Raw genomic sequence first — 16,651 nt, forward strand, 5'->3', positions numbered from 1 at the left:
TTTACTGCAGGTCTATTCTTTGCCATCTTACATGTTAGAGGTTCTTTGGAACATCAAACTATTTCTCACCTGATTCAATCTGACAAAGTTGAAACATCACTGCCCTGCCATCATCTAGGATCCGAACTGCATCACAGCAGAAGTTGAGTTTATAGGTATGCTAAGAAAAGCCTGCAGAAGATTGGTAGTAGCTCAGTACTGAGCAACAACAAGCATTTAAAATAACAGAAATTCAGCATCTCTTATTCCTTTGCACAGTTTAACCAGCTAACTTTACTATACTCTATCGATATATAAATTAGCTAAACAGAAATGTCTTTCAATGTTAAACCTAGCTGATTATGGCTAATGAAATGTTACCTATGTTAGGGAAATTCTCTGGGAGCACAGAAAATACAAATTACTTGGTTCTTGTTGCATTAATTACAGAGGAACCATAGGATTTTGGACAAAAATAAGAAGAAAACTCATGCTCATTCTTAATTTAGAAAGAGCAGTGCATTTTAAAATACGCTTATTCATGACAGAAGAAGACTAATGAAATTTAATTTGGTCCTATCTTAATTCTTATGGCTAGAAGATGTTGATTCATGAAATGTTTTGTGATTTAGAATAAGAAATCCTTCAAAACCTTACAGATGCCTCAGTCATATCCTAATGAAGAGAGTCTCTGGGTAGGTCTGAAATTTTCTTGGTTACTTAAAGACATTTACTGGTCATTCATTTTTATTAATATATTTAGTGCATAATGATCACAGGAAGGAAACCTGGGCAGGCACTTGTGGATTCCTTCAGTTCAAGGATTTATCATTCAGACTTTGTCTCTGTCTTGCCCTGTATGTATTATGATTACAACACTCCACTGCTTTTTGCTTGTTATTGTTAGTTAATGTTGTAAAACAGACTCCTGGGAAGAGAAGCTAGAGCAAGTGTCTTGTTAAAAATAGCTCTTGGGGCAATCAGGCCCCAAAAAATAAAAGAAAGAAGAAATGAGGGAAAAAAGCAGAAAAGACACATTCAGGACTAGTAATATAATCATAGTGTGAAGTGGAAATGAAACCTAGCATTTTAACTGAAGTTCCGTTTTGTTTTCTGTTTCCTGCCTGCAGTTTTCATCTTTATCATCAAAACGTCAAACATGCTTCTCTTCAGTCACTCTGTAACTGTGATAGCCAAGGGATGGTGTCTTTTTAACCAAAAATAGTAAACGGATTGGTTTTGATACATCATTGGAGCTGGAATAATTCATCAAAGAGTGAACCTGTTGGCCTCAAACAGTAAGTAGTCTGTGTGATTTGGTGACCATTCTATTCTGTACCTCATGAAGGTCAATAGCACTGAATCATTTGTCTCTGAAAACGTATAAAGGACAGGGAGTTCAATATATGGACAATAGTACAAGCAGCAAGCATAATCATAACATAAAACCAAACAGCATAAAAAGGTTGTAACAGATTGTAACCTAGCTGCTGAAATATCAAAAGTTAATTGTAAGAAACCTTCTTGTGCCTCGGTTTACTCAGTATGCGGAATTTGGGAGATTAAGGAAATTAAATCAGATGTAGTAGCTGTAAAGTCTTTTGACTTTTAGATTTTGAATTAGATTTTTTCCTAAATAGACTAGCAGTAACTATTCTCCACGGCAGTTGGGTAAATTAATGGATTCTCCCACGCAATAATTCAAAACAGCATAATCCCACCACCATCATTCATGAGTTAGTTTTGCACACTGAATTATTCAGATACAGTAGATGACAACCTCTCTCGACTGATGAAATACACTGTCGTGTAGAAGTAGGCCCCATCAATTTATGAACTTACTGTGTGGGGCTATAATCCATATTTTGGATTTTCAAGATCTTTCTGCTCTCTGTAATACTTTATGCTGGGGGTTCCCTTAATCAGGAATTCCTTTTCTTATGTTCAGAGCAATAATAAATGTTTCAGTAGGACTAGATGAAGTGGATGGATTTGTTTGGAGCCAGATTTGATGATGGCACTCCAGATAATACAGTTTTCATCCAATTTTTCTTTGCTAAGACGTTTTTAAGTAAGTATGTTAAAACAGACTTTCTTCATAAGAAAAGCCTATTAAGATTAGAAAGCTGGAATTCTGAGGATGCTTTGTGTTTTGTTCTCTACCCCTTTCAAGATGTTGATGATAAGCTGTCTTAAGTCAACTGTCTACAATAAAATTCTGTCTTAATTTTAAGATTCATAGTGGTGTATACACATTATGAACCTGTGATTGTCAGATGTTATGTTAAAGCATTGAAGTAACAGTTTAAATCTCGTCTTCTAAAGTGACATTGGCAATGACCTTGTATCTCCTTGTCTTTCACTGAGACTCAGAACTCATCTGTAGCTGTGTAAAAGCTATATGGTGGCATAATGGCTAACTTACAAAGTCATATGTGGTAAAGAGTCTAATTTTCATAAAATCTACAACAGTCAGCACTGTGGCATAGAGCTCTATTAAATCCCCTTGTTGGTGTCTCTGTCGGTGAGGTGGGTCAATGGGTGGCAGAAGGAAGAATCCTACGTATTTGCAGGATGTAAAGTTCTTGGCATGCAGTTGCTTCTGGTATTCATCTCGCGTTGCACTGCAGGAAAAATCATATAATACATATGGTTCAGCAGTAGGTGTAGGGAGCACAGGGTACTCGCCCACGATGCTGTGATTTAGATGGTCTGCCATGTGGAAACAAAGATTCACAGGAAACACCTAATGCTCTTGAAATATATTTAGAACAATATTTGTGTCAACTAAAGTCATCTACTATTTTGAGTCTCCATTGAGCAAAATTGTTTATCCTAACATAAACCATTTGACTGATTAATTTTACAACTCCATTTACTGTTTCTTTCTTTGCATTTCATTTTGTTTCTTTGCCTCTCCTGGACAATCATAGGTTTCCCTGCCTATGAAATTCCAAAATTAAGTTTTTTGATGAAATGGGGAGAATTTTAAGGTTTTTGAGAGTGAAGCATAACATCACCTTAAATAGATGCTTCTGAAAAACAAATTACATACTTAGTTATTTTAACTGTAATTAATGACATATGTGCTTTTCACATTAGCTTATTATTTAGATTTCTAAGTAAAACAGCAAATTCTAGGCAGGAGTCAGTTTTATTCTTTTTGACTCCTGAGGGATGGATTTTGCTGTGTAAATCTTCCATTAGCTGTTATACAAACAAACCACGTGACATGCTTACGATATGCCATTATTGCCTGGTAAGTTCTTGCGTTTCATATCTGTCAAGATTCCTACCTTCCTCTTCAGTTGGCAGCCTGCATTACAATTGCAATGCTTGAAGGAAAACTCTTCCATTTCTACCCTGGAGCCATAATTACATTTAGGCCTTGAGCCAGAGATAAGCCTATGCTAGCACCATGTGTGTATCTTGGAAACATAACATCAGAATGATGTTAACTGGGTTCATGTATTATATGTGATACAGGCAAACCCAGCAGCCTTGTTCTTTCCCAGAGCAAGTGATTATCTTTATCTGATTCATTCTCTAAAGAATTGCCAGATTCAAGAGCTATTTGATAACCAGTGAAAGGGATGTTGATGACAAAAGTAAGTTACAAGCCCAAGTTTCCAATCCAAGAAAAGATGTTTAACATGTATAATTAAAATAAATGGGACAGTTCCTATGTTGTAAACGTGTTTGTTGGATTGAGGCTCAAAAGCTTAAGCAAATATTTTGAAAGGTGTGAATTTTACTCTGACTTGTATGAATTATATGGGGAAAAAGATTAATATTTAAGTTTTAATGGCCATATGAACTTAGTCATCGTGCAGATATTATATATTCTGATTGTTCTTGATAGCAGCATAACAATATATTGCTACTTAAGCTGTAAAAAAGGGACATTTCATTGCTTAAGCTTTATTTCTGTTTTTGTCAGAAAAAAGTACTTCAGAGTCTATAGAGGTTGTAGTGAACCACACTGTGGTTACAAATGTCAATTATAGAGAGTTTCTTCTCTAAGCACTTACAGAAGTGGCAAGACTGTATATGGACAGTTGTTACCAAATACTGCTTTTCCATCTTAGTTGGAATAAGACTGATGGATGGACATAATAAAGTGAAGAGAAAACTGGTTTCTCCCATGCACTCACCAACTTTTCTGTTCATCAGAGCAGACAGAGGAAGAAAATATTTCAGACCGATGTTATCTTGCCATCCCCAAAGTGAAAGGTGGCACATGAAAGAAAAAGATGGGCTGCAATCATAAAGCCTGCTCAGGTTTCTGGATACTAAATGATGGGGAGATGGGAGACGGAGAAGAATGGAAGGCAGAGAAATTTTATTTTAATTCTACCAAAAATAGATAAAATTTAGGCTGTTTGGTCTGAACTGTTTTCCATTAATGTAGGTGGAAGGCATAGGACTGGATGTATATCACAGCCTTCAGCTAGGAATTATGTGAAATACCTGTTAGCATATTAACTAAATCTTGCACGGTAAGAGAAGGCTAGTGATCTAACTTAAGCCTATCTATAAGTGCTTGTAAAACATGTGATTTTTCCCGTTCTTTGTTTCCCAGCTAATGTGTTGATTGTTATCTGTTCTTAAAAATAAAATGTTTACTTTGCCTTCAGTTTGCCCAGACCTGTGTTACAAGCAATGTCAGAACAACTGATTGAACCTGAAGTGTTCCATTTTGTCAAGCAGTGATTTCAAACATGGTATGACTGTATTTTCTTGAGATGACTGGCCTTCTCATTTCTCTTCCTCAGGACAACCAAAAGGTAAGAAAGGCTATCTCCACATAGCTGCCCAACTGACGCGTGAAACTGGTAGTTTAGGGGTTGACAAAGGAGAAAATGACTTTCACTGTTAGCCAGGAAAGCTTTTTGTGTGTCTTAAGATATATATGGAAGTACACGGTGAGACTCAGGATTGTAGAATGATGTTTAATATAGGGTGTTCACTGAAAGAAATGAAAACTAGAGAACATTCCTCCACTGTGCCCTAGAATACGTTTTTTGTATTTCCTGCTCCCTCTGAAGGGCTTTTCAAAGAAAAGAAGTAATTTGACACAAAGGAAAACTGGGATGAGAGAATTACTAGAGGAAAAAGGATGGATTCACTAATGTTTTGATTTAAATCAGAAAATGAAATCCTAATTTATTTTCCAGTACTTAATTTTAAACCCAGTTATGATCTTTCTGGCAGAACAGCAGTGCCTTGAAAAATGTTGATTTAACAGACACGTATTTTATGTCAATTCATCAGTATTTGAAGGGAAACTGGACAGGTGAGCCAGCTGGCATGAAACAAGGATGTCAAGGTGGTTGGCTGGGAGGTTCTGTCATTATCCAGAACTCAGAGTTCCCTAACTAGCAGCTGTGCAGGCTGTCCTGTACTGCAAGTTGTCTTGTGTGCTGGCTGCCTGTCTGGTAGGGGCTGTGTGGCTGCCCAGTTGCACAGCAATGAGGCTTATCGAAGGGATAATTTTTTGTACCTAAAATTTTCTTTGTCTGAGGGATTCTTTTGAATACAAAACCAGTAGGTGCATGCTTAAAATGCAGTAAAATTAAATCTATTTTTGAAAGTTGATAGAGGAAAGCCAAATAAGAATATAGGAACAGCATAAAAAATAACTAGTTTTTTCAATTAGAAATACCTTCAGTGGGTATGATGAATTTTGCTTATTCTGGCATTGTGCTTTTCTGGTATCACTAGACTTCTTGTGGCTAAGACCACAATATATTTATCTAGTAACTGGAGTTACTAGAAAAGACATTACACAAATGTATGACTAGTACCACTGAAACCAGCACAATGAGTCATAATCTCACAACATCTGCACATATATTAGTGCTTCCTTGTGTTAGATTAGGGAATTAAAATTAAATAACAGGTGTAAGTGATACAGGAGAAACAAATGATCCTAAACCTTGTAAGCTGAAAGCATATAGGGTGCATTGGAAAGTCTTTGAGAAAGAAACAGTATTTGTGCTGTTCTTTTTACTGTATTATTTTGTCCCACTAAAAAAAAATAATCCCATGGCTTGTAGTGAACATTTGGAAAAGGTAAACATAGAATTCTTTCAATACAGGCTAAAATTTCCTAATATTACATTAAAAAAAAAAAAGTTAAAATTGATTGTGCTTTTCTCTGCTTGGTTAAATTTTTGAATATATATGTCTGTGTTTTTGCATTAAAATGGAGATGCGTGTGTGTGTGTGTGTATACATATGCTCTTTCTGCTGGAATAGCTTTCAAAGAAAATTGTGCATGTTCTTGTTTAATATACAAATTAGATTCTATTTCTTTTCAATTTGAAGAAATTAGTGCTGCTCCAGTAGTCATAGAAACTGCAAATAAGAACAGACTGTTGAATATAATGATCGGCAGAAATTCTGAATATTGAATACAGTTTTCTTAAGTTTCTACCCACACAGGAAGCTAAAAGAACATTTCAGAAGAAAACTTTGTCAGCAATCTATCAAATATAGCAGCAGCAATTTGATTGTACTTAAGTCTTAATGGTAGCAATTGTTAGGACTTAAAAGGCTATTCTGCATTTGCTATCCACCCTCTCTGAAATGAATATTGAAATATGTTATCTGACATTAACAAAAATCCCTCTAATTTGTAACACACTGCCATTTATGCCTTACAAACCAAAGAAAGATAGAAGTTGTAAGTACTCTTATACAGTTAGATGAAAACTTTTCTTAAGAGCACATGGCCTTATCATAATATGTGAAGTATAAAAATTGTGTATTAAAATTCTATATTAAGTATCTACATAGACTCTAAAAATGTATTAGCTGTCTGTAAAATATGTAAACAAGAATATATCAAATTTGTACTTCTAAATACTTCAACTACAGACACCAATGAGGTAATTGCATATGAAATTAGTAATCATATGATTGTGTGGAATTACCTGATCTGATTTGCATGCTTGACTGTGAAGATTTATGCACATGAATCAAGCTTAATAAATAATTCATACCTTATCCTATAGCTAACTAATTTAACATCTTTTTTTCTTTTTTTTTTGCACTTTGTGTAGGAATGCAGTATTTTCTTGAAATTAGCAGTCTTTCAATAATAATTACCAATATCTAGGAATAAGTTCTGGTTTGCAAACTTTTCAGTGCATACTAACTATTACTTATTTGATAGTGTTGGTTAGTTCTAATTGGTCACACAAACCTCCTTCTTCTTCTGTTTTTCTCACTTGATTAAAATAACGTTTGGATGTAGAGTACTGGTGTGAGTACATGCTTTAAAAACAGGTTTTCTGCATATATTTAATATGCTCCCCTTGCCTCTAAATCACAGCCTTTCATGTCCTAGAGAGTAAAAATAATTGATAGTGGGAAGGGGAACTAAAGATCAGCAGCTTGGTTATTGGCCATAGCAAATACCTACAGTGAAAATTAGTACTGGAAAAATGTTTTCATGGGTTTAACAGTAGAATTTGACTTCAGGTAAATAATTAGATACCAGTAAGGTTCACAGTATTGTAGGGGACCTACTGCTATAAATTGGGAAATTACTGGCATCTAATGATATTGCAGAAACAGTAGCAAGTTTATTAATAGGGTATAGGGTTGACTACTGGGACTTGTCAGTAAAAGAGAAAGCTAAATGAGGCAGTCCACTAGCAAAGTGAAGGAAGGTGTGTGAAAGGCCTTTCCACGTCTATATTTGCTACACCCTTCAGAACCTTGGGGCAAAATGAAAAAAAGGCTTGAAATGTAAAACTCAGCAGCCTTTTGAGAAACTCCTTGTAGTATGGTACAGAGTCCTTAAACTTTTGACAGCAGTTGCAGGAGTTTGGATTACTATCTGGATTATTTATAAGATTTTCATAACCAGGAAATATGTCAAAATAGAATTTGGTGACAGGCAAGTAAGTAGCAGGATGTTAATTTCTCCCTTACTTTGATATTCCATGAAATGAGAACTGTATAATCTTTTAATCTTGGAATTCTCTACTTATTTCAGAGGTTATCTAGCTAGAAGAAATGTGTTCCTGATAATCTTTTTAAACTCATCCAGAACACAGTCATCTTTTCATGGGCTGAGACTCTCCTCATGGATTAAAACTCTTAGTATCACAAACTAGGGCTAATTCTGTACCAACAAGATAGTGTGTCAAGCATACTTGAATTTCCCAGTGTAAATGCAGCCAGGACTCAGCTTCTTCTAATGGTCTGCAATTTGTCAATGCTGTTAAATTGGGGTTTGACTCCTGTCTATGCTGATCTGGGAGCAGAGTTCAATCTGAACAACTGGAAGTATGACAAAAGCTGAACGTTTATTGACAAAAGTAGTCTCTAGCACTGAGTACCTCTCTAGTACCTGCTTTCCTGGCTTGCAAAAAGGGATGCATAGACCTCAGTGTCCTTTAGAGGGCTTTGATGGGATGACTTTGTAGTACTTTGGGTCTGGAATAGGTTGGGATATGCCAAAAAGGATATGTATCCCCACAAGCTATAGATATTTCTTTTTTGTAAGACAGCTGATATAGTTGCAATAATTTCCCTGATTAACAATGAAAAAAACCCCATAAAATGTTATCAGTATAGAATTTCTCTGACAAGAGAGGGATCAGTCTTTACGGGGAGAGATATTTCAAGTGAAATCAACAGTCAAACAAAATCAACATTCCCTTAATGGAATGTATGTTAGCTTTCTAGAGGAATACAGATTTTTGAAAAAAAATTATAAGCAAGTTTTGAAATAACTTTCTAATCTCAAAGAAGAGGTGAAGGAATAATCCCAGCAAAATCTTAAGTTTTGCTGTTGCAGTTCAACTAGTGAAAGAGACTAAAGAGCTTTTTATTGTGTATCAAAGGATTGACAGCTTGGTGTTCAGTCAGAGCTCCAAGTTCCAATCTAAGATTAATAAACATTCAAATGCTCAGTCTTAAATAGAAGACTTGTAAGAATCCAATCCTTAGTTTATGTAATTGAATGTTTGTTTGAAATGACTAGTGTATTCCAATTTAGTAAGTTGTCATGTTGTAAAAGTTGTCAAATTCAGACCATTTACAGGCTGTTGCAATTGGAACATATTTCAGGAAACTACAAGTTACATACACATGCTCTTTTTGAGACAAAGAACCATTCTGAATATCAAGTGAAATAAAGTAGGTCGTAAAGATGCAAAGTGCCAGTTGTTTATGACATACAATATTTTTGAAACAGTCGGTGCTCATAGCTGTGGCCTCACATATTTCTCTTCTCAAATACTATAGGTCACTACTTTATATTACATACAAAAAATGGGACTTAGCATTCACTGATGGTCTAAAACTACAAATGGCTTTCCAAATGCTACACTAAGTCACACCAGTTCTCTGTGTGACTGTGTGTAAACATTTGTTTATTATTATCTCATTTGTGCAAGTAGGAAGGTTCAGTCACTCTTTGAGAGAGGAAAAAAAGAGAATGACTTGGCCAAAATCACAGTGAGAGCTAGGTTAGTGGACAATAGGACAGAATGCCAATTTTCAATGCACTTTTTCTAGGATGATGCTCAGAGCTATATAAAATTGGGATGTCTTTTATGTTAAGAAAATCTTATGCATAACATAGAAATTTAATTTACATTTTACATTTTCTTTAAAATAAAATATCTGATGCAAAGTCATCCAGTACTAGATGTTTTTTTGCTTTTGAGTATGAATAGATCTAGTTGTGAAGAAAGATGTCGTGTATATTGAAAATATCTCCAAGCATTTTCTTGTCATAGCTGTTTAGCTTGAAAACAGGCATTTCGTTAACAGATTTTTATCAACTCTCTAGGCTGCAGTCAGGAAGTTCAGCAGAATGCAACTGACAGTTATAGGTACTTTTTCTTGAGGGAATGTATTCTACCTGTGGGCTTCATTTCAAGGTGTCATTTAAGAAATTTCTTTAAATGTATGAAATGTTTTAATAGTTTGAGTCCTGGTGTCCACTGAAATTGCACTCTTTCCTATGATATAGTGGAGGGATGAAATATTTTAAGTATGGAGCATACATAGCACAAGCAGATTTGTAAAAATACTACAATGTTAAGAATATCGTAGTGAAAAGTTTTGTTGTTTGGGATTCCCATAGAACAAGAGTTCTAACTACTTCCTTTAGTTTAAGAGGGAGGAAATACTTTCAATCTTCTCAGGTTTCCCAGTTCAGTAAAGTGTGTTCTTTCTTTAAATTTTTGAGGGGTTTTATTTGAATTTTTATGAAACCCCCCCAAAGCTTCTGTGAGCTTGTCATGAAGGTTTTATTATTAATGCAAGTCTAATACTTTATTTATGTTGCCTTATTATAAAGCTACTTGAGGAACAAGATGTACATACATTCAGTGACAGTCTGACTTGTTTATTTTGAATTTGTATCTTGAAAGGGAGGGTGAAGGGTGAAAAAGCAATTTGCAGTCCTTTTCACTAAGAAAATACTGCAGAGAAATTATTCTACTGCAATCTACTGCTCATGAAGGGAAGCAGCTTAGAGAAATCTTTACAACCAAGGGAATCTTAAACCCAGTGAAGCAGGAGGCTATGAAATCATCCCTAGGTTAGAAAGGGAGGCTTATAAGATTGGAATTTTAGTTAAACAAGTTTGCTGTAAGTTAGCAGTTGAATAATTTTTCTGAGTTTATGCATTTTGGATGAAGAATGTAAAAATTCCCAGTGACATAACGGCTGATACTGTAGATTTGGGTTTTTCTGTGTTCCTATTTTGCATTTTTAGAATTCCATTGGGACCTGCTGCTGTTGCTGATCAACACCCAAAACATCTGGGTAATATCAGTTCTGCCCCAAGAGATCTGCAGAACTGATTTTTGGCCTAAAATATAGATATCTCTCTAGCATGTTTCATGCTTAAAATGTGTGGCATTACTGTAGCCCTTATAGTCAGAGGTATGAAAATGATATTGCTATCAGAAAGAATACTAAAAATGGGATTGAGTAGATTGACACTTGTCTAAGGACATCTGTTGTAGCTGTGTCAGACCAGATTAGGCTGTGCAGAATAGAGAAGTGATGATCAGTTGAATTAGTTATCCTCCCTGTCTTTTATAGAAAGGCTTAGGGCTGGAGGGGAACTGTAATACAACTGTGAAATGCAGAAATATTCTGGTTATGAATTGTCCAGTTAAAATTTAAATGGGTAACATTTCCAGTAAAAGCTTTTTCTTCCCCTTCCAGTACCATCAAACCTATAAAGACCTTTCAGACATGTTCCAAACACAAACCAAGTTATATTTAGTCTGGATCATTTCAATCATCTGATTTACAGTTTGGCTTCAGAAACAGCTGCATCACTGCAGCTAAGAGGAGGGAACTGAAATGCAGTGGGAGGAATGAGGGCTCAGGCACAGGAATATCAGGGGCTTCTTACCCAAACTCTAGGCACTGGAATCAATGTCTCAAGACATCACAGCTGTCATGTTTTGTAAGTCACTTGGTTTCACAGTACATCTGTTTTTCTTAATATATGTAAGTGGGGTGGGGTGAGGATCCTGACCCATATCCTGCCCTCTCTCCTACAGAGATTGATCTCTTTAGAGAAGGACTTTCTTTCACTGTGTGCTTAGAACAAATTGGGAGCTCAGTCTTCTTTGGAGCCTCTGTGAATTTTAACAGATCAAGAACATTTATCTCAGATGATAGATATTTGGGAAATGTTAAACAGAATTTTAATAAACCTGCTTATATAACTATGTTGTGGTAGCTTTTTCCTTAAAGGAAAACCCTTTATTTAAATTCTAAATTTATGGGGAAATCTTTCATAACTGCCTAATCACACCTCCAGTTGATTTCTGCTGCCATTTTCAACGTCTGTTATTGTCACACCTATTCTTAGAAAATTACACAGCGATTGAATATAAGCTTGTTTTAACAAATAGTGTTTCTGTTGATATCTTTATTCCATATTTTTTGGTTTTGCAAAAACATGCCACCAATGTTTTAGGAAATGTTAGGTTCCTTGTTTCAAAATCTTCTGTCTACTTCACTCCAGAAATGTTCATAAGGGAACCAACACAGCTACCTATGTGCTCTATAGAGAGATCATTTGAGTTCTGTTAGTTTGGGCATAATTTGTTAGAAACAAAGCTAGTTTTCTGCCTGTCTTTCCTTGATCTCTAAGGAGAAAATGATGTATGCAGAGAAGCCTTTCCAATTATAAATTATTCCAGGTTTTCAACTGACTGGTTTGAGGCTTCATATTCTGTTGTGATTCAAAGATGAGAGGATTAGGTTAGAAAAACCTTTCTTTTAACGTCAGGTAAGCAGATAAGCAGTACAGTAAAGTAGGATGGTTACTGCAACTTAAGTGGGATTTTGCATGTGGTGAAATAATTTTTTGACAGTTAACTCTGAATTTGAGACACAGGTCAGAGAAATAGTGGCAAAAATATTAAGCTTTTTCTATCTACTTTCTTGTCAGTGAAGAAGGTATTCCTTATCATAGTTGGAAAAAAAGTTTTCCTTCACAAATTTAGGCATTTGAAATTGAACATGAATTTTGAATAAACAAACATGCAAATGCTTAATCTTAAATAGAAGACTTACTTGTGAGAATCCAATCCTTAGCTTACGTAACGGAATGTTTGTTTGAAATGACTAGTGTGTTCCAACCTGTAAGATGCGCTTTGCTGTGCTAAATTAAACAAGCAATGAAATGAGATGAGATAATGCAGGACCACTGGTAAATGAAAGCAGACAAAAATATTTTTCATATGTTGTGAATATTTTCAAGATGCTAAATATTTTTTATACTACATCAGGCTGATATTTTCAACATATGAGTGAGAGGGTATAGCCAGAATATGGTGCAATGGGGATTTGAACTCCGTAGTTCAAGGGGGATTGCTCTAAGGTAGCCCAAGACTTTTAAAATACTTTTTTTCCTGACTATCCTGAGGGAAGCAGAGGGACAAGGGGAAAGATAGGGCCTGACATATTCATGCTAGTGCTGAGGGATGGAATGGGAGGGTAACTTTTACTGGTGGAAGAAGTCTTTTCTTTCAGTCCCATCTTCTTGATGAGCTCCTGTTTCACTCGTAGCTTTTCGCTCCCTGGCAGCAAAGGCAAGAGCGGGGAGAGATTCAGCTAGGGCTGTGGTGGAAGGGGCTTGGGCCCTGGGCCCTTAGTGGTGTGTTGCTCCCATCACTCCATAGCACCAGGCCAGAACCTGCTTTCTCCGCCCCTAGAACGAGCCTTGGTTGTACCAACCAGGTGCTTTTCTCCCCACTCCTGCAGATAGGTATCTTTCTATATGACCACACATGGGTTATTCACTGACTTTTACCTTTAGTAAATTGAAAAAAAATATTTCTTAAAAAGCAGCACAATCCAGTATTTTCTGACAAATAAAACCAACCGTCTCATTAAATGGTTCCTGAGTGGCATGGACATGACATTATGTGAAAAGTGGGACCACGTGGAAACCAAAGCTGAGGGGAGAAAAGGGACTGCTTGTAAGATCTCGGATGAGTGGTATTTGGCCCTGAGCTTATATGACTGTATTTTTAAAAAGGCAGGACAGATTAGAAATGTTAGATTTAAGGCCTTAAATATATGCTTAGCTACCTTCATGATATCAGTATAGCCTTCTTTCTGTTTCCTGATGAATTACATGAGTAAGGAACATAGGACCTATTTCTAATACCATACTGAAGTTTTATTTCACAAGTTTGCTGTTGACCATAGACAGTTTGTGAGCAGAAGAGAGTTCAGTGTTTTAGCAATATCTTCTTAAATCTTAAGTTTAAATCTACATATTTGTGTTGTGGATTCAGCATATTAGTTTTGTGAAATCTGCGTAAAACTGGTGTAACAGAGTGACAGTCAGGCCTATTAACATCAGCCAGAGATTTGATCTTTTCTTTCACAAAGATTTTTATATGGAGAGGTCTAGGTTTTCACACTACTCTTTTCTCTAAATTTTGGGACAAATCACAGTAAGAAATGTATTCACTTGTTTCAGTCAAAAGGATTCAGTAAGAGATCCATTAATTTATTTTCTGAATCCCACTATTTCATACTAACCCTAACCATCTAACAAAAATGTAACATTGCCTTGGAGTTAAAGCTATTGGTACATAAATGAGAAATGTGAAAAAGAACTGTATGTTTTCTTGCCACATAGCCTTGTTTGAACTTCGTTGTCTTGTGGTACCACACCTAGTTTATCATGTACATTGGTATAAACTAAATCTGCAGCCAGGAGAAACTTACATAGTCATCAGCAATAATTTGCAGAATTGCCTGAAAATGAACTTTCTTAGGAGTTTGCTTTAATTTGGTCATTTGCATGAAGCAGTTTCAACAATGCTTGCATTAAGGAAGTGGTATTTATCTCCCATCCTGTTCTGGACAGATTATTGTGCAGTTTGACTAATTTTGTAATTCATGTCTCTCACACCCATCTTGTGTGAAGATCAGCAAATATTCTTTAGGAAGAACTCAGATGTGATAAGAGCCAACAAAGCTGAAAAGGATAGACTGTGAAATAGCAATGTGATAAGTATGCTTAATTTTCAACAATTGCTTATAATCCTGTGGCATTCCATAAATACTAAGAGCTGATTACGAGTTTGTCACTTACTGTTTTGGATTCTAATTAATGTAAGCCAGTATATTCAGTGTGCTAACCTAAAGGATAATATGAACAAGAACTGAAATACTCTCTATAGCTGCGGGGATAAGAACTGCCACCCTCCCCAGTCTTCTAGTAGTTTGCAAGATTTCCAGAGGCTGTAGGATAAAGCCAAACCTCCATAGATGTTCTTCATGGAGGCTGTCTATGAAGAGACTAAACCAATTGAATTGGACTGTTTCCAATATGTTGAAGGAAATGAGATATTAAGGAGGACTCAAATGGTGGAAGTGACTCTACGACCATGAAAAAATAAGGAAACAAAACCAGAGTGAATACATGGCAACTCTCACCCCTTGAAAAGTTCTTTTTGTAGTACATCAGGTGAGTATTACACTTCCTGGAGAAAAGGTGCATGTCAGGCTGAAAATGAACAATGTGGACCTGCATTGTAAAGAGAGTGATTCCTTGACTTGCTGTAGAGGTGATCGGAATGTTTCCTGTGAATTTTTTTTCTCCTTTGCCAGTGGCCTTTTCATGAAAAATGTTAATATTTAACATTTTAACAATTTTCTTTTTTTCAACTAATATTAGTTGAAAATTCATAGTCATTACCTCAACAGTGAGGGATGTTCTATGATTCAGTGCCAGTCAAAGCTTTTTTTTAATGTAATTTCTGACTTTAAAGTAATAATTCAAGACATAATTATAATATCAATTTTCATATAAACACAAAATAATTTGATTACAGTGGCAATGTTTCAAAACATGTCTTTTTGTGAGAATTGTTTCTTTTGAAAATAAACTTTTCTTTTTCATTCACGTGAAGCAATTTCAACAATACCTTTGTTAAGGAAGACTCCCCTCCATTTTATTTTGAAAAGAAACATTTCTTTTGAAAAGCCAATGGGTGACTGAGAACCAGCACAGGTTTCCCAGAGAGGTTGTAGAGTCTGTATCTTTGGAGATATTAAAAAGCTGTTTGAACATGGTCCTGGGCAACCTTTTCTAGGTGAACCTGCTTGAGCAAGTGGGTGACAAGATGACAGCCAGAGGTCACTCTCTACCTCAGCCATTCAGTAATTCTGTGAAAAGTCAATTAATTGGTCAGCATTGTTTCAGAGTACTCAAAGCAACAATGCTTAAGTACATGCTGATCCTGTAGTATAGTTCTTCTCTCTGCTTTTCACAGGCCACTTAAAGTTTGGTTTTCTTCTTCTTTCATTTGTTCATCTCTTTTTGTCTCCATTTTTTCTGTGTGCACATCATTTTCATTTCATTTCTGTTTCCTATTTTTCTTTTTTGTTTGTTTTTATTGAAATGTATCTTCTCTCTTGTTCTGAATGCAGTAAGTCTGTCTTCTGGGTCTCCTCTGATAAAGAATTTAAAAGCTTCCTGCTGTGAAAAACCAGTCCCATCCTTGCAAATTTCATTCTTGACTGTGAAGAGCTTCAGGGTTTGTTACTTTGGGAAATAAGGTCTATCCCAAGCTCATTGAAAATTAGTGACAAAGTTTAATGACTTCAGATGCAGGATGAATCCATCACAAAAGGCAGAGACAGAGTGATACAGTGTAGCTATCTCACTCCAAAAAGCAAAATTTGATTTAGCATAAATCCCCCCCCCCCCCTTATTTTTTTTTCTTCCAGGACATCCTTAAAATTAGAAAAAAAGAAACACATAGTGGTCAACTTCCCAGAAAGCCTAACAAAGCTTGCTATTGAATAATTAATGAAAATGACTGGTGTCAAAGCTTGTCAAAATTATTAGCCTCCATTCCAGGCTTGGTATACCTTCAAATAATTGAAAATAATATCAGACTTTGCAACTATAGTTTAATTATGCTATTAATATTACCATAGCTTTACTACTTTATCAGTACAGACTTGTTGGTCTTAGAAGTAAAATTAATTTGTTTATGCTTTCCTTCTGATTCTGTTTGTTTCAATAAATTGCAAAATATAAGCCTAATCAACCATCAGGCAGTCAGCTCAACTGCATTTAATTTCTTCAGTAGAGCAAGCACCCTATGATATCTGATGGACCAAAATAGACATTTTATTAGTTTAC

At 35.7% G+C, this 16,651-nt stretch overlaps 1 long non-coding RNA gene across 5 annotated transcripts in view; it reads left to right on the top strand.

The window, feature by feature from the left end:
- LOC138689289 (uncharacterized) overlaps positions 1-16,651 on the top strand; it is a 350,596-nt gene that overhangs the window by 120,439 nt on the left and 213,506 nt on the right. For all 5 annotated transcript variants that reach the window (XR_011328161.1, XR_011328158.1, XR_011328157.1 and 2 more), the window contains exons 4-5: positions 1,110-1,277; positions 4,617-4,766. This is a non-coding gene — a long non-coding RNA (uncharacterized lncRNA). The remainder of the gene's footprint in view (positions 1-1,109; positions 1,278-4,616; positions 4,767-16,651) is intronic.

The sequence above is a fragment of the Haliaeetus albicilla genome, chromosome 16 (genome assembly GCF_947461875.1).
Source record: "Haliaeetus albicilla chromosome 16, bHalAlb1.1, whole genome shotgun sequence".
NCBI lineage: Eukaryota > Metazoa > Chordata > Aves > Accipitriformes > Accipitridae > Haliaeetus > Haliaeetus albicilla.